At 42.6% G+C, this 17,123-nt stretch overlaps 1 protein-coding gene across 4 annotated transcripts in view; it reads right to left on the bottom strand.

Moving 5' to 3' along the window:
* Window positions 1-12,736, bottom strand: part of PRDM11 (PR/SET domain 11) — a 276,782-nt gene extending 264,046 nt beyond the window's left edge. For 2 of the 4 annotated variants that reach the window (XR_012655776.1, XM_075065270.1), the window contains exon 1: window positions 12,021-12,726. The gene's annotated coding sequence lies outside the window, so the exon portion shown is untranslated. Of the gene's footprint in view, window positions 1-12,020 lie in introns of all 4 variants that reach the window. The other 2 variants (XM_032791772.2, XM_032791775.2) reach the window with 2 other exon arrangements.
* Between the last annotated feature and the right edge of the window lie 4,387 nt (window positions 12,737-17,123).

The raw sequence follows: 17,123 nt of genomic DNA, 5'->3' as shown, positions 1-17,123 counted from the left end.
GAGTTAATTCATATGGCCCAACTGTCATGGACAGAAATGCCCGCAGTACCAGCACTGCCTGGCATCTCAACCTCCAGCGCCCATCAGAAGGGCACTCAGCCAATGATCAAGATTTAATATGTATTAGTCCCTCTGAAGAGCATATCAGTATTACAAAGAGGTAGCCTTTCACTCTTTCTGTTTCTAGATGTTCAAACCATTCATTACTTTACCAATAATAGTTTCTTTTCCCTTATTTAGTTGAATGTTGAGTACTGATGAAAGGGGTAGACAAAGCACAGGTGAGAGACAAGTGAAGCACTGGCAGATTCTGTGAAAACTTCCCACATGGAGCTTGATCAATCACCTCTATCCATCTTGCTGCTCCGACAATGTACTTCAATGCAGCCTCCCCAGATGTATCACTGCTGGGATCCCACACAATTCTGACAATGCACGTAGCCCTGAGTGTGCCCTATTTTTTTAAACTTTGGCTTCTCCTAAGTAGATTGATGATCTTATCGGACTGTCTAGTAGTTTGCCACTTGGACAAATGACCAGTAGAGACTAAGTACAAAACTAACTTCCATTCATGATCCAACCCTCATGTGAAATCAGGTCTCTAGGGGTAGACTATACTATTTACCTATTGCAACCTCAAGCCCTTCATCTTAAAAAGATGGGGGAGTAGGAGGAGATCTCAGATCACTTACACAACCATCTACAGTTGCAGAGTTAGTCATACCAATAGACATACAGATATAGAGAAGGGCAGTTCCCAAACACCCAGATCAAAAGCGTACTGTAGGAAAAACTTCACAGATTTAAAATTTTTTGCAGCAGGGACCATTTCTACTTATGTTCATACAGCACCTCATGCAGCAGGGTCCCAATCCAATTCAGGCTTCTGGGCACTACTGTAATACAAATATTCAATAACAGTCCTGGCTCCAGAGAGATTGACTGGGTAGGACCCAACAGAGCTTTTTCATCTCTGACTTCTAGGATGATGATACTTGATGGGCTCTTTATAGTTATTATAAAGAAAAAACACTATCAATATTACAGGATGTTACATATCACGTAGCTGCCTCCTTTCCAAAGATTTAGGGCTTGTCTACATTTAATGCTACAGCACCACAGTTGTGTAGCTTCAATGTAGACACTACCTATGCTGATGGGAGGGATTCTCCTGTCCGTGTAGGTAATCCATCTCCCTGAGAGGTGGTAGCTAGATTGACAGAAGAATTCTTCTGTCAGACTAGTGCAATGTTTCTCAAAGTTTTTTTTACTGCTGACCCCCTTGACATAGCAAGCCTCTGAGTGCAACCCACCCCTCTCATATATTAAAAACAACTTTTAAACATATTTAACACCATTATAAATGCTGGAGGCAAAGCGGGGTTGGGGTGCAGTATGACAGCTCACGATCCCCCATGTAATAACCTCACAACCCCTGAAGGGTTCTGACCCCCAGTTTGAGGACCCCTGAACTAGTGCCTTCACATCCATGACCCACATAGTTAAACTGACCTAATTTTCTAGTGTTGACCAGGTCCTTCTCCAAATGAATGGGGGAAGTTTAGCTTTAGAAAGGAAGAGGGAAAAAGTAACCAAAACTCCTGACATAATTGACATGAATTTCAAAAATTCTGTGAAACTCACTCAGCTTTTTAAAAGCATAACAATAGCACCAGTTATAACAAAAGCAAATAAACTGTTCTACAAAATGGAAACCAAAGCAAGAGTCATATCTGTTCTTCCTCATTTGTTCCTTCTTACAAGCCATTAGGAAGATAAGATCTCACAGTACAACAGACATTATTCAGAGCTGGTAAATCTGCCTGTAGGTTAGGAGTTCATGTTACACAGCTTGCATCCCTGCTGCCTGAGCGTGGTCATTTTGAACGCTTTTTCCTCAGCGTAGGCTGCAGGCCAGATACTCCTGGGATCAAATCTGCCAAGAAATCAGATATCCGTGTGCTGAATTCATCAACGCTATAATTCTATCTGCACATTCCCTTCTATATAGAGATGGGGAAGTTTGGGCACTGCATTCCCTAACCCAGTTACTCTAATTGCACAGAGCCTCTCACAGGGCACTTCTGAAGTTATAGTTCCTCATATCTCTGTTCTGAGGGTGCATTCTATCCTCAAAGCAAGCAGTTTATGCAAGAATACCTGCAGCTAAATTTAAAGAACACACACTAATGCAAACAACAACAACAACAACGACTGGAAAGGCTTAATCCAATTCATAGCAAAGTTAATGAAAAATCTTACAATACTTCAGAAGAACAAACTATCCCCATTGACCACAGAAACCCGCATGCTAGCCCAGAATATCCAGAAAAGCCTTTCAAACACATGGCTACAGAATAATCCTACTCAACAAATATCAGCAAAGTCCACGGAATCATGAAGAAAATAGCATTGATTTGCTTGGCGCTCTCAATGCCACAAAGAAAGCAATCCAGCAAGTAGTTACAGCCTCTGGATGTACAAGATAAAGAAAGCATAGCCCCTGCAATTGCTCCATATTGAGCAGACCCTATAGCACTGGAATCCTATCAGTTTCTTTTCCGATACGTCTCCACAGCGCAGAGAACAGATTTCTCAAGGAACAAAGCAACCCACCATGCACGTAGGGATATTTAACCATATATGATGATGGCTCTGGAAGGCTAAAGAATGCACAAGGCTTGAAGAATTCATAAGTTCTCAATGGCCCAAGGACTTTGCCTACTAGCCAGGATTATGAAAGCTACTTTTGCACAGCCACACCATCTTCCCTCCAAAACCTGTAAGAAGCAGAAGCTGGGTACCATCAAAATTCAGGGAGATGTCAATGCATTGGGTTACATGCTATTCACGTATGGAAGTTTTCTTTATAGCCGTAAGTGATAGAAACTCAGAAGTAAAAAAACAGAAGCTTAGATTCTGCCAAAGTTGATAGTACCTATTCAGAGATGTTTCCTACTTGCCTAAGAAAGTGGATTTTTCAAGCCCTCATGAGACAAGTACATGTGAAGTCTCTAATATATATTTTTATAAATGCGAATGTATTATGATGACTGAGTAGAATCAATCACCAATATTGATTTCTGTTGAGGTCAGTTTTCCAAGTTTATTGACAGAGTTCAGTAATTGCTTCTTGAGGTGGGTTAAAAGGCCAGTCACTAACTGCAGCCATATCTAACATCTGTTCTGGTACCTTCCAAGCCAAATGTCTCCTCTTTCAAAGAAAACAGCAGATTACAATAAGGAGACAGGCTGCACAGACTGGGGGTAAAAGAGAAGTCAGCAATCAAAGGAGCATTTTGGGAACCCAGAGTGAAAGGTACAAATGATTTTAGAATTTTCATCCTTAAAACAATTGAAACTGAAAACATATTTTCTCCCTTGCACATACCTCTCTTATTAGTTTCTTCTCATTAGTTATTTATTCCTGTCTTGTTAGTTATTATTTGACTCTGCAACTATATTTATTTAACTTAATACAGCAGTTTAGGACAGTTTCTATGAAAGGTGATCAAAATAAAGTTTCATTGTACTGAAAGAGAATGTGCTATACAGTGTTTCAGCTGTTGCCTTAAATTGTCAGCATTGAAACATTTGATGTCCCCTAGCAATAATAGCTCCAATTACTGACCTTGAGTAGGTGAACTTAGAAATAGGACTCATCAGGAACTTGTAAAAGTTTCAGGTCTGTAACACTCCTGTTTATTGTTCACAAGTGTGGGATTCCCAAACATATATCTGTGTCTTGGCTCATGAATTCAGATAGGAGTGAAAATAAATAGGCTCACTTTGCTTTATGCTAGTGTAACACAAACAGAAATGTGTGTGGCTTTCAGTGGAAGTTAAGAAAAAATGCCTAAATATGAGATAGTGTTTCATACCATCAGCTCATGCATTGTTACCAGTTTATACTCATGCATCACCCCAGTTACACACATATGAGCCTTCATTGGAATTAATTTGAGAGCTAAGCCAACCACAGGGGCTTGCCCAAAATCAGGCTCCAGAAAACTACAGGCACTCAGCTTTGCCAGTGCAGATTATTTCTGACCCACAGTACCCCCTGCTATACCAGTCTTGGGTTCCCTTCACTCACTTCTGACGATGCCCCTAAGTAATGACAGATAGCATGCCTTTCTATTTTAGTTCTGCTCTCTAATCCATTTGGGACATCAGCACTTCATATGTGACATACCTGGCACATTAGTTAGCACCCAAGTGGCCACAATATTGTGGCTGCAAGGGCTAATCCAACTGTCAAGACCACTCTGAAGCTTTAGTTAACGCAGAATATGGTTCTCCACTTGCTCAGCTGGGCATCTTGCCAGGGGGACTGCCATGTGCTCTATGAACTATACCGACTTTCTGTTAAAAGTGAGGTGTAATTCAAACTCCTGGTTTAACTGATAAAGCCTGTTATGATTTGGGTCCTCTGTATCATAGGGTATTTCTACACAGGAACTAGACACCTGCGGCTGGCCTGTGCCAGCCGACTTGGGCAAGCAGGGCTTGGGCTGTGAGGCTGTTTCACTGCTGTGTAAACATCTGGGCTTGGGCTGGTGTGTGAGCTCTACGATCCTGTGAGGTGGAACGGTACCAGAACTCGGGCTCCAGCAGGAGCCTGGAAGTCTACAGCCTTGCAGCCATGAGCCTGAGTCCACAGGCTCGGCCAGCTGTGGGATTTTCTTTGCTGTGTAGACTAGGGATGTAAAATATTAAACGGTTAAACAGTTAACCAATAAGTATTAGATTACCGTTAATATATTGCAGTTAATGTTTAAAACAGATTGGCAGCAGCCTGGACCCTAGACCTCACCATGTGGGGCCAGGCAACGGTCCCCAACTCTGTCCCATCATGTTAACGATTAAATGGTTAACTGATATAATTTTAATAGTTTAAATGGGTTCTTTTTAAAACCACATTTACATCCCTAGTGTAGACATACCCTAAGAAATCTGCCTCTCTCTCCACGTTATACAATGACATGTTATATCTTCAGCTGAGGTACTGGAGAAGAGAGGGGACAGGGATATGATGTACTTGGTAGAGAACCTTGATTCTGGAATTTGCTTCCCATCTTGGTCCAACACAACTTCAAACCATTGGCTTCCCAGGCAATCCATTGCCAGGCCTCCATTGTCTTTTAGCAAGGTTTTTAATGAAACAGGGAAGATCTTAGCTTTATAGGTTAACACTGTGCCAACTTTAATTTCTTTGCTGATATGTTTTTATTAAGAGTTCAAAAGCCTACAACATTTCTGTCAGGCACACTGTATAAACTGACATTACAAATAAATACCATCATATGGGGCATGCTGTGGTTTGCCTAATAGCTGTAAAATGGCTGGGCTATGTTGCTGATGAAGGCAGACAACTGAAGTCAAATTGTCATCTAAGAAACAGCAGCATAATGAGAGAGGGGTGGAAAAGCTATTCCTTTTGTGTATGCCCACACAACAGCTAAGAAGTATGGTTCCCAGCTCACACAGACCCATAACACTCTAATTCAGCTCAAGCTAGTGTGCTAAAAATAGTGGTGTGGCTGCAGTAGCAGCAAAGTGGAAGCTCAGGCTAGCTCCCTGAGCAGGCACCCCAGGGATCAGGTGGGATTGTGCTCAGGCAGCTAACCTGAGTCACTGCCTATACTGCCACGCTACACAACTATTTTTAGCATGCTAGTTCAAGCAGAGCTAGTTTATGTCTACATGAGCTGTGGAGCATACCTCCCAGCTGCAGTGTAGGCATGCCTTCTGTGTGAAGTGTGCTTAAATTATTAGACGTATGCACCTAGATACCCTGGCAATGGGCACATTATAAAAATGATAGCTATTTGTGACCTATGGGTTGCACTGAGATGGTAGCCCGTAGTATATTTCATTGACATTTCTTTGGAGACCATCAGTTTCCAAAGACTTAAGCTTTAATTTAAAAAATATATATGTTTTCACCTTCTGAATGCAAAGAAAATGTTTTGAATGTGAAACGCTTGGAATGTTGTCTTCTGGAGGCTGAAGACACAAAGCTTTTAAGCAATAGTTCTGAGAAATGTGAAGTGTGAGACTGGCAGAGACCTAGAAGGTTTTTTGCCTTCCTCTGCAGCATAGGGCGCAGGTCTCTTGCTGGATTAAACTAGTGTTAAGTGCTGGATTCTCTGTAACTTGACCTCTTTAAATCACGATTTCAGGACTTCAGTAACTCAGCCAGAGGTTATGGGCCGATTACAGGACTGGATGGGAAAGATTCTGTGGCTCGCATGTGCAGGAGGCCAGACTAGATAATCATGATGAGCCCTTTTGGCCTTAATGTCTATGAGTCCCATTCCTCTCAATGAGGTGTTGACTCTGAAGCCTAAGGGTATCAGTTTAAGCATCAGCATTCTGAACAGCCTCACTCTTTCAGCCAAAATAAGTTGAGATTTTGGGAATTCAAATACCTTCTCTTTCCCCCCACACTGCCCCTTGCTGAAGCCTGAATCACTTAATGAGCAGTCTAAAGTGTGAAAACTGTTCACAGACCAGTTTCCATTAGTTTACATTATATACAGAGTATTTCTAAATGGTAAATATTTGCCCATGCAGCACCTCAGAATTACCACCTTTTCCTTTCCCACTCTCTCACCTACTCAATCTTTCCTATTATTAATAAAGTGTTTGACATGAAATAGGTACTTTGTAGAACAAAAACATATGCTCCCTGCCTTGGAAAGCTCTTCTCTTTTTCCCCCATCCACCTCTCTGTTCTCACTCCTTACCCTCCAGAGGCTACATGTAGAGCTTTTCTGTGTTCTTTATTTGGCCTTTTCAGTCTGCAGTGTGATTGCTCTCTTGGGGATCCCCTCTATTCTGAAGATTCTCCCAGCATGTTCTCCTCTCTGACTTTTTTTCTAGGCAGTGGAATCAAGTGACCAGCCCCCAACCTTCCCTCCATGAGTTCAACCAACAGAGAATCCTTAAAACAGAACATTGCACTGGGCCAACGTTGTACTAAAATGGGACCATGGGTAGAGAAGGAACCTTTCCACTTGGGGGGGAAAAAAGCCTTCAGCAGCAGAGAGAAAATGGGGAAGAGAGCCAAAGCCTGTAAAATGAGCACCCACTTGCCCCATTACTAGGGAAAAGGCCAGCGCTAAGACGCTACAACCTCCTACAACTGTGCAGGAGTCATTGGTCCATGAAACCTTATGCTTCTCATTCCAAAAGCCAGGGCTGCAGAGGTGACCTTCTCATTTTTCAAGCAAAAACTAGTCAGTGCCCTTGTTGGTGGAATGTGTTGCAAATGTAAATTTAATGAGAAGGAGGGTAGACTGGGATTAGGTGCAGAAAAGCTAAGCAGCCCAACCAAAGTCAGCATAGTCTAGATAGGGCACTGGATTGAGATTCAGATGACCTGGGTTCTATTCCCCGATCTAACACAGACCTATTGTGTGACTGAGGCAATTTACTTCACCTTTCCATGACTCTGTTTCTCCTCTAAGCCCTTTTCTGTCAGGCTGACTTAGCTTGTAAGCACTTTGGGGCAGACAAATTCTCTTATTTTGTGTCTGTACAGAGTTTAGCAAAATGAAGGGGCACTAGTCTAATAAATATTACCATGTGGTAATGTTTCTGTGGTTTGCTGAATGCACGGACTGCTTTTTTAACAGATCAGGTGCCTTTGGAAGTTCACTTACCTGAAGTCAGAAGAACCTGTACTCACTGTGCTTGACATTAACCAAAGGGCAAGTATTTGAGACAAGAAAACTCCAATTTTGCACTGGGAAAGCATGTGAATTACATCTAGACAAATGGCAAATAGAATCTAAGGGACTACCAACTTCTTAAGATTTCAGAGAGCTGCACTACATATTCAGCAAAATGTCGTTTTGCTTATTTTGGCTTCTCTTGTGAAAACAATAGATTTTTCTCTGTGTTAGGTACATGCGCGCCCTCATGTGATGCATACGGGGCTATGTTCAGCTTCTCCAGGCAAATCTTCTGGAGAAGATTTTAAGAAGTTCCTTCATTTTATTGCTGGGGATAAAAAACAAATAAAAGTAAAAATTCTCAACAAAAAAAACCTTGCCTTACTACATTAAATGGGCAAGCAATAAAATAATTAACTGCAGGAAATCAAGTTTTCTTAAAACTAGATTTCAATGCAAAAGCCACTGTCACCAAAATCCTTCCCACTGACCTATCCAAAAAGCAAGTAATTGTTGCCAGCCTTAGAGCAGCTAATGTGACTCAGAACCAGAAAGCTAAAGAGCAACCCATGAAATGTCAAGACAATAGTGTGCTTGATATATATGTGTGTGAACTATATTTCAGGGAAATGCTAGACCAGGGGTCCCCAATGCGGTGCCCACAGGCACCATGGCGCCCGCGGGGGCATCTAAATGCGCCTGCGTCCTGGCCAGCGGTGGAGAATCTGCCGAAATGCCTCCAAATTTCTGCAGCATTTTGGCGGTGACGCCTCTCGATGATGCTGTTTGCTGCTGACAAGTGACGTCGTCGAGAGGCGTCGCTGCTGAAATGCCGCAGAAATTCTGCAGCATTTCGGCAAGTGCTCCCCCACCGCCATGGTCCTTCGTCTGGCGCCCACCAGACAAAAAGGTTGGGGACCACTGTGCTAGACTGTTGTTTGTAGGCCAGTAGAGAATAGTGTCTTAGGCACAAATGTCCAATTGCCTGAAAATAAATATACATCCTAATAATATGTTTTGTTTCAAATCATAATCTTCAATTTAAAACAAAAATGCCCTGTCCTAATTTTTATATGTCATTAGAGAGCTTAAAAAATAGAGCCACTTCCCTCCCTGTTTTCATTGGTTTGTAACATTTCACTCCATACCAAGATAACATTTAGGGTCCAATTCTGTCAGGTGCCAAGTACCCTTAACTTCTACTGACTCTAGTGGGAGTTGAAGTTGTTCTTTACTTCCCAGAAAGTACTTAGCAGGTTGGATCCTTAGACTGTAAGCTTTTTGGGGCAGGAATCAATCTTTTTTTTTAAGTACACTACACCTAATGTAAAACACTCTGTGCCGTCACAGTGCTAGAGGAACTTTGGTTTGCTGTCATAGTGGTTAGGTTGTTTTTTTAAAGTCAGTACTTTCTTCTCTTCAATTTATATACGATCCTAGTCACTGAAAAGAGAAGGGAACACAGGGCCCAACAGTTTTGTGTAGAGGCTGAACTAAAGCTTTCCTAATTCAACAAGCCAGGGTTCTACCACGGTTTGATGTAGTTATCTCACTTCCCCAACCGGAATGCCTCGAGAATCAAACAAATTGATTTCCTCCCAGCCTGAGAAGCCATATTCCTCACTTCTTGGGGATGGGTTCAGAAGTAAGCATCAAGGATTTAATAACAAAGAAGGAATTTCACTGCTCATGTAAACAACAAGCATTCAGCTCAAACAAAGAAGGTGGAAGTTTTCTACATGGTAAATTACTTCAGCAAAGCACTGCAACAACATTTCCATTTCCACTGTGTGGGGGACCTAGGGCAGGGGAAAAAGTGTTTCTCAGTTTTAATTTTAAAACCAGATAATGTGAACCTTACTAACATTAATACTGGGTAAATGAAAATGCAGAGATCAGCTTTGACTCAAAATGGAAAATGCAGATCTTATTCTTTGACATAAGTAGATCCCTGGATAGTACATGTTTTAGTTCCTCCCAAGGAAATGTACTCCACATGGACTTGGCTTTTAGCAATCATATTACAAACCTTGAGGGCTCATCTGTCCAGACAACAGCATAATTCCTAATTCTTGTAGCAAGAGTCAGTTATTTGTTAAATTATTTACGGTGTTTAAATGATTTAAAAATACAGCTGATATAAAAAAACAATATTACATTGCACTACGTAGCTCTTTGTCTTCTCTCATCCATTCTTACTTTAAGTACTACCAAAAACCTTCTTAATCCTAAAAAATATTTCACACCTTCCAATTCTGACTTCAAGCCACTCTTTTTTTTCCCCCTGTATGCATTACAGGATGACCAAGTTCAAAGTTTTTAAACTTGTATTTTGGCCCACCATCGTTTAAATAACTTCTAGGGTTTTTTATACATATATGGATCTAGGGTGACGATTTTATAGGGACAGCCCCAAATATTGGGACTTTCTCTTATATAGGCAGCTATTAGTCCCATCCCAATTTTTCACATTTGTTATCTGGTCATGCTGTATGGATCAGATCCAACAGGCTGAACTTGGAGAAAGGATCTAACAAATTCTAATTCTGGCTGCTCTAGCGTGGACTTGCTGTGAGAGCTCAAGTTAGTGACTTCACCTCTGAAACGTGTTTCTCTTAATAGGGGATAGTGCTTAATTACCTACTGAAGGTATGGGGTGGAGAGGCTTACTTTGTAAAATGGTTTGAAAATGTAAATTATTTCTAAGTGCTAAATCCAGGTGCCACACTAGCAGGCACTATATAAAAGCAAGTAGCTAGGCCTTCTTGAATTATTCACTGCAACTATTTTATTGTTGAAGATTTCACACTTTTTCTGGCTTCAAATCATTCACAACCAAACTGATTTCTGCAAATCTGTTATTTGGAAGTATTGACCAGTGACTTATGAGAACAAGTTTCAGCCTCTGAGGTATTTGTGAGAGGCTAACTTGGGTTATGCATGATGTGTGGTTCGTCACACAAACCACACAATACTGTGTCTGTTTCTTGAGTGGCAACAAATGGTTTACGCAAAAATAGAAATGAATGATCAATAGCAAATAGTATAGCCAATTGCTGGATGAATGATCATTTGTAAAAAGTTTGGGATCTGCAGTGGCTGTCTGAATACTCGTGAATACTACATATAACTCCACAAAAACAAAAACAAAACCTTAACTTTTTATTTGAGAATTTCTCTCTGTGCTATCTATTTGTAACAGTGGTTATTTTGGGAACAAAGAAGTGATTGTACACTACTCACGGCCCACCTATAATCTCAAACCAGGATGAGGCTTTTGTTAAAACAATAAACAATAGAGTAATTAGTGCTGACATTTAAACTGACATCCTTAGGATTCAGAGTTAATGACATCTTTATACAAATGGGACCATTTCACACTTCTCTGAGTTCGCTATGTCAGTGTAGATACACTTACATAAGATCTTGTTTGCTCATGTTCAGAGGTTTGCTTTGCTGTGCTAGCTATAATTATTTAATGAAATCTTAAATTCTGCAGTAGCTGACAAGAGCAGATGACAAATGCTAGCAAGGCATGACACTTCCCAGTGGCACATCCCAGAATCTTGGGGATGGGCAGGCACAGCACAGAAAGGTCCTTATCAAGCAAGCAAAATGAAAAGCTAACCCAGCAGTACCATTCTGAGTTACACCTTTAACTTAAGGAGACTAGGGGAAGACACTACGTTGATGGGCACGGTATAAGAACCTGAACAGAAATTAACCAGTGCACGTGACCGAGTGCAGTGGGGGAGACTGTAACACACTCCCTCGTCCAACACACAGCCTCACCCACTCTCTCCCAACATATAACTATGTTCGGCATCCCCCTCATAACCAATTCTCCCCCCGACCCAACACACAGTTACGGCCCCTACAACACCCCGCTCCAAACCAGCACCTCACCTCCTCTCACCGTCCCGCCCCGCCCCTCCTTTAGCGGCCCCCACGGCCCCACCCCCGCGTTCCAATCTCGAACGCTTGCCGCCCTCGCCCATCGCCTATTGGCCCGCTACAGCGTCACTCACCGGATACAATGTAACAACTAGGGGAGGAAGGGGCGGGGAGGAAAAAAGGCAACATCGGAGCGGGCGGGGAGAAGGGGGCCGAGCCCAGCGCCCGCCCGGGGGCAAGGGAGGGGGAGGCACCTACCTGCCCGCCCGCGGACCCCGGGGGAAGCTGGTGGGTGGGGGGAGGCCCCTTCCCGCCAGTGCCCCCTCCGCAGGGAGCCCCGGCTCGCCGCCCTGCGCAGCTCCGGCCCTGCAGGCCGCCCCCGTCTGCCCCCGCGATCCGCAGCCATTTTCGTGGCCACCTTGGCTACCAAAGGGGCTGACTCACCTCAGCGCTGCGGGCTCGGGGGCCCCGCCTCGGCGTGGGGGGGCCCGCTCCGCCCGGGGGCCCCCGGCTCCCTGCCCCGTTCCTCCCCGCCGGCCGGGCCAGCCCGGCTCGCTAGTCCCAGGCGAGGACGGGTCCCATGGCCGGGCCGGGCTCGGCGGAGGCGGCGACGGCTCCCTCCCTCCCGGCCGTGACCACCATCTTATTAGCACAGGAAATGACATGGAGAACGGAAGAGAGGGGCGTTCGGGGGCCGAGCCCGGGGACCCCCCGAACCGAGGGAGGGAGGCGCAGCCAGCCGGGCCCCGGGATTTCCAAGTCCCCCTGCGCTCCCCCCTTCCTTTCGAATAGCCTTCCAGCCCAGAACCTAATTGCCACCCCTATCTGATCGTGCACTTTCAGCAGAAAAGGGCATGAAGACTAGGAAAAAGAGGAGGACATAAAAAGGGTTAAAAACACCCAAATTGTCTGTGTGGAAAAAACAACTTTGGGGAAAGAAGAAAAAAATTGCAAAGCCAAGTTGCAGGACTTTTTTTCTGGCTTCTTTCTTTCGCCCTCGGGCTCCACGTTTCATTTACTCCCCTGATCTTTGCTGTTGCCTGCTGCCTTGCAAACTCATCCCACTGTTGACTTCTAAAAAATATTCATAATCACATGTGACTTTTTGGGGGTGGTGTCATAGATCAGTGACTTTTTCAAATAATAAAGTCTTCAGAAAAAGATAAATGCCCCTCTCTCCTTCATTACACTTTATTGTTTTAGGTGCTGATCCTGCAAAGGCTTACAAGAGATGCCTTTAGCCTTCTGCACTGAGAGTGCTTATTGAAGTCATTGGGACTATTTGCATAAAATTAAGCATGTGTGTTTGGAGGACCGAGGCCATTGATTTTAAAACTGGATCTCCTTACATTTGTAAAGGTATTTATTTGCATAGCTGGGCCCTGTTTAGTGCTATTGAAGGAAAGTTGGTAGAAATTCCAACACTCTGGACATTCTTAAAGAAAACTGGACAAAGCACTAGGAAACATCCCTTAGGGCAGCATATGCTGACTGGTATGGAAGCTATCAAGCCAGCTTCCATACCAGCAATCAAGTGTCTAATTGAAATATGAAAATCCTTTGTCACCCAAAGGAAGTATTTTTTGGATTCACCTTGAGGCCATTTTAAAATTGAGGAATCTTCCTCCAAGTAGCAAGACTCAGCAGGTCTGGGACATTTACATATATTCCCTCACTAATTCCCATGATTCTTTGGAATCTTCTTCAGCTTGGAAACATGAACTTTATAGTGAAATTGCAGTGCATAGTTGGTATTCAAAGCTGATAAAAAAAGAACTGATGTGTTATATGGCCAGGAGCTCTCTGTACAAATTAAGGACAATATGACAAAGGAAAGAGAACTAGGCATAATTTAATAATCACATGAAGCATATTTTGTCAATAAAATGAACATTCCAGCTAAGGCCATCTGCAAACATTAAATTTTAAACTAAACAATGCAGACTGCCTGGCTGCTGTGCCAAGTGGGACATAGTGAGGATGAAGGGAAGGATAGATGACTAGTTTTCCAATTCCTGGGTTGACCACAGGCTTGTATGTGAACAGCGCTGTGATGACAATACAAACACTGGCATACCTCTCTTTTTGCTGTCCTGATAAATGAGATTCTTTTCCTTTATGGAATATCCCCAGATGTGTGTTGGAAAAAGGATGGGCTGAGTTGAGAAGCAAAGCGTGTGGAAAAAAGGGAATAAAGAAATGTACTCTGACAAAAATAAAGGCACAGTCCTGTACTTTTTGCACCCCATTGATTTCAACGGGAATTTAGGGTGTGCATGGTTGGTAGATTCACCCCAATATGTTGCTCAAATGTATAAAAGATCAGCTGTCTGACAGTATAATCAGGAGGTAATCAACTAAGTTCTAAAATGAGCTTAATTTACAAAATAAGGCCTACGTGGATCAAATTGCTATATTGAAGTCCTAATGTATATCACTTTGTGATCTCCCCGATTGTGGGTAGGCTTTGTACTCCCCATTTCCAGCCATTGAGGAATAGGCTCCCACGTAGAGGATAATTCTGCTGTATAGTTTTATCCCCAACTTCTGATGACAAATAACTTCAAGGCAGTTGCATAAATAAGCATGGGAAAGAAATACCATGAGCTATCAGCACCTTCACACTCTTCAGAAATATATCAGGTCCCAGTGTAGCCTGCCTCTGGTTTGCAATTTCTGTTTATGTGTTGAGGGGTGTGGTGTGTGTGTATGAATACAATTTGCATCATATACAATATTGGGCTTGTAACGATGATTAACAAACAGCACAGGGAGCTGCACTTGATGACTTCTTGCGGTCCTTTCCGGCCCTACCTTTCTAGGATTCTATTAAATTAGCTGAAAGGAAAAAGGAATAATGAAAAACTTCCCTCAAAATATGGAATTAATAAAGATTGCTGCTAAATGGCACTGCCCATTTTTGTGCTTCTTGTCTCATTACCCCTTTCCCTGTGTGTTGTCTGTTCAGATTGTAAAATCCTTGTGGCAGAGATCTTGTCTCCTTTCCTGTCTAGAAAATAATCATAATAATAATCATTATAGGGGAAATGCAGTGGAAATTTGAGCAACACCTGCAAAAAGCCTCCTCTCCCCACTGAAGAGAAAGCCCCCATCTTCCAATCCATTTCCCCCTCACTTATTACTAAGCCATGTTAATTTTTTGTAAATGATTCCCTAAGCAGTCTTCCCCACAATCTCCATGTATTCCCTAGTGTTCTGAAGTGCTGCACTATAACTCCAAGTGCCATTGTTTCTTCTGTGCTCTCAGAAAAGCATTGCAAACAACAGCCCTCGTTAGGATCCAGGTAGCTAGAGTTGGAAAAGACCTTTCAGTTTGAGATTATTAACTCCATTGCCCTGCAGGAGCAGGACAGTCTCCCGACATAGGATGTATTAGATATTAAAAGGTTCTTTTACTGAAACTTAGCTTTGGGGCTTCAGGAGAAAACAGTTTGTATCCCGAAGTAAACACAGAAGAACCTAACAACAATTATGTTTGAATAGCTTTCAGGGCCCCACGGTGGAAGGTGATAAGTACCCTCAGCTCTGAATGAAGTCCAGGTTAGGGGCACTCATTACCTCTCAAAAGCTAGGCAGTATCTTGAAGGCCCAAACTTTCAGAACACAAAGGAATAGATTGTATTTTCTCTGAGGTCAGTGGGAGCAGAATCAAGTACCAAATGGAAAACAGAGAAAAAAGCATCACTTTAATGAGTGAGTGTGCATGGCAGGGTGCATTCATCTGAGGTATGAGAGCCTAGGCAGCTTTGTGACATGCTTACTCACACCGATTGTACACTGCTTATAAAATTTCCACCTAGAGACTGTTTCAGACATGTTATTTATACATGATTCAGTACAGATTTAAAGATCCTATAATGGTTGTAACCAGATTATCAGTGCTAACCCCAAAAGACTCATGTCCAGTTTGGATGATTACGTCTACTGACCTAAAGATTACCCTCACTCCCTGCTCTGAGCTGTTGGAAAGCATTGCTGTAAACTCTTCAACAGTCCCTCCCTAAAGGTGGCCGCACCTCAATGGTAAGTGTGATCTCTGTGTATATAAAGGGACTAGTCTTGCTCCAACTAAAATCAATAGTAGAATTTCCACTGATTTGAATGAAAACAGGTTCAGATATAAGGTTAACCTGCATTGATTCTTTGCTAGCATGCCAATTATATGCACTATTGGGAGTAAATGAGGTTGTTCTCCCTTCTAACAGCATTACTTGGGAGAACTGAAATAATTCAGGGTGCTGGTTATGGCTGAGAGGTTTTTCACTTCTAGGTCACCAGCGTAAATCAAGCACTAGACTGATATTTACTGATAAGACATCAAAATGGTAATGACTGTGAAATAAGCTGGGGTCAGAGGTGGAGTGGGGGATCTCAGGGTATGTCCACACTATGGATTCTATGCTGTCCAACAGAATGTCCAACAGAAGGGATTTTTCTGTCAATGCAAGATCACCACCTCCCTGAATGAGGATAGCTATGTTGACAGAAGCCTACTTCCATTTATATAGCTGTTGGGGGTTATCTCAGCTTAACTACATCAGTCAGGGCGTGTATTTTCACACGCTTGACCAATGCTGATATCCCTTTTCAGTGTAGTGTAGATCCAAGTGGATATTTGTTCACAGCACAGACTTACAAGTTAACCCTATTGGTTGCTGCATTCACAAACAAGGCAAAGGCTGAATCACCACCTTTCTCTCTCTCACAGTGGTCTTTCCAGCTTATGGATGGGGAAGAAATTGTATCATCATTACCTGGCCTATATCCATTCTGGGTGCAAAGAGAAGATTAAAATCTTCACTGCTATCAAGTTGGCACTATTCACCAGCATGAAACTGACTAACAATGAAGTCTCTGTGACTCTGACTTTCAGAAATACTGAAGTACTCTTAAAAGCAACAATAAAGCCCACCAAAACCTCAGTTAAGACAGAAAGAACCAAAAATGTACAATTTTCTCTTTGACAATCTGACAGAATTCCCACTAAGAAATTGTAAGAATGGACCATCTCATCATTAAGGAAAGAAAAATGTAACAGGCACTTACCAGCTGAGAAAGAAAGAAACACACCTGGAAGCTACTAGTTTCAACTGGCTACAAAAGGGCAGGTGACTGCTTGGCTCTGCTATATTTAAAAGGCCAGACTCAAAAAGACATTCTGGGAAAAAAATTTTTAGAAAAGGACAGCAAAGTATCAGGGACTGGAGGTGCGCGTATTATTATTTTATAATAGGACTGGTGAGGGCCTTCTATACAGCAATACTGGAACTCTGGTCTATCTCCATTACTGAGTGTCTTTCATTGTAAATGAGAGATGAATAATAACCCTTTAAAATTATACATTAGTAGCTGCTATGTGAGGGCCTGCAAGAGTTTTACAGATGCTGGGAGACAGGCATCCAGACAGCTAGAGGGAGGAAGCAGTGCCCATGGCCAGAGGCAGAAACTTATGTACCTAGGGAACTTTTATTGCAAAAATTTGATCACAGAATTTAGGCGCCTAAGGTTTCGGTGGCAGCCAACTGT

The sequence above is a fragment of the Chelonoidis abingdonii genome, chromosome 4 (genome assembly GCF_003597395.2).
Source record: "Chelonoidis abingdonii isolate Lonesome George chromosome 4, CheloAbing_2.0, whole genome shotgun sequence".
NCBI classification, from domain to species: domain Eukaryota; kingdom Metazoa; phylum Chordata; order Testudines; family Testudinidae; genus Chelonoidis; species Chelonoidis abingdonii.
This window is presented reverse-complemented; position numbering and strand designations above follow the sequence as displayed.